General features: G+C 55.4%; 1 pseudogene; it reads right to left on the bottom strand.

The window, feature by feature from the left end:
* Window positions 1-339: 339 nt before the first annotated feature.
* On the bottom strand, window positions 340-458 carry LOC111734727 (annotated as a pseudogene).
* Between the last annotated feature and the right edge of the window lie 869 nt (window positions 459-1327).

The raw sequence follows: 1327 nt of genomic DNA, 5'->3' as shown, positions 1-1327 counted from the left end.
TTACTCTGCTCACTGACCAGGCCAGGCCCCGGCCTGGATGTTTTGGCCGCCTTCGTGCGTGAAGATGAGAGGCATTCCAGCAGAGTGGCTACAGGGCGTGGGCCCTGGATGGAGACTCTGGGGTTCTGATCCAAGCTTCACTGTTTCTTAGCTGAGAGATATCGGGCAAACTACTCAGCCTCTCTAAGCTGCAGCGTCACCCTCATATAGGATGGTCTGGTAATACCGTCGTCTCCACAGAGGTATTCAGAGGCTGCATTCTTACAAAAAAAGACACTTAAAAGAATGTCTAGCACATAGTCAGTGCTGTTTTAATTTTTTTTTTTTTTTTTTTTTTAATGCCTACGGCACCTGGTCTTCCTAGGTGGTCTCCCATCCAAGTACTAACCAGGCCCGGCCCTGCTCAGCTTCCGAGATCAGACGGGATCGGGCACATTCGGGGTGGCGTGGCCATACATTGTTTTAATTTTTTTTAACCTTCACTCACCTAGGATTGAGGAGGAAACTGAGGCCCAGAAAGGTGTGAGGTAGCTTGGTCGAGGTGCAGTCTCAGAGGCCACATCCTTAGCTGCTGCCGTGCCACGTGTGGACTGAGCCCATCCCTGTACCTGCTGCCCAGCGTCCCAGAGGGGGCTGGTCAAAGGGACAGGCAGTCGGGATGCTTCCGGTCGTCACAAGTTCAAACAAGGTTGCCCAGAGCAGCCGGGCACACGCGTCTGGTCGTGGGTGCCTCTGGAGGATGGACTTCCGGCGGGGAGCAGGCCCGCGGAGCCACATGGGGGCCTGCCTGCGTTCCTTTTCCCTTGACTATGACGGCATCAGCCGTCCCCACGTAGTACAGACCCACGAGCCAGCAGCACCTTCAGCGGCTGCGTCACGCTCCCTTCCGTGGGCGGCCGTCACTCACTTCGTGTCTCCATTGAGGAATCCGGGGTCGTTCCCGTTTTTTTTTTTCCCTTTTAGGGTTGGCTCACTTAAAAGATTACCTCCAGCTGTTCTTTCTTTATATTGCAACCTCCCTCCTAGCGTTTCTTTCTTTCGGGGAAATTCCTGCGTTTCTATAGCTTATCGCGGCCCCCTACTCCCCGCCTCCTTGCCACTTGGACCATCTCAAGGAAGGCAGTCGGCACGCCCCTGCCCGTTTTACAGGTTGGGAAGCTGAGTCACGGAAGTGGTCGAGTCCCACTGGAGTCGAGGACCAGGATGCCAGGCCCCAGATTTGCCTTTTAGCGTACTGAGGAACCCCGAAAAGTGCTCAGGCTTCCAGAGGGCAGGGCTCGGAGGACTGGGCAGTGGTAAAGGAAGGCGTGAGTGAATGGGCGAGGGA

This window comes from Pteropus vampyrus, unplaced genomic scaffold, assembly GCF_000151845.1.
Source record: "Pteropus vampyrus isolate Shadow unplaced genomic scaffold, Pvam_2.0 Scaffold4690, whole genome shotgun sequence".
NCBI classification, from domain to species: domain Eukaryota; kingdom Metazoa; phylum Chordata; class Mammalia; order Chiroptera; family Pteropodidae; genus Pteropus; species Pteropus vampyrus.
Note: the sequence above shows the minus strand (reverse complement) of the source record. Positions and strands in the feature narration are given on the sequence as shown.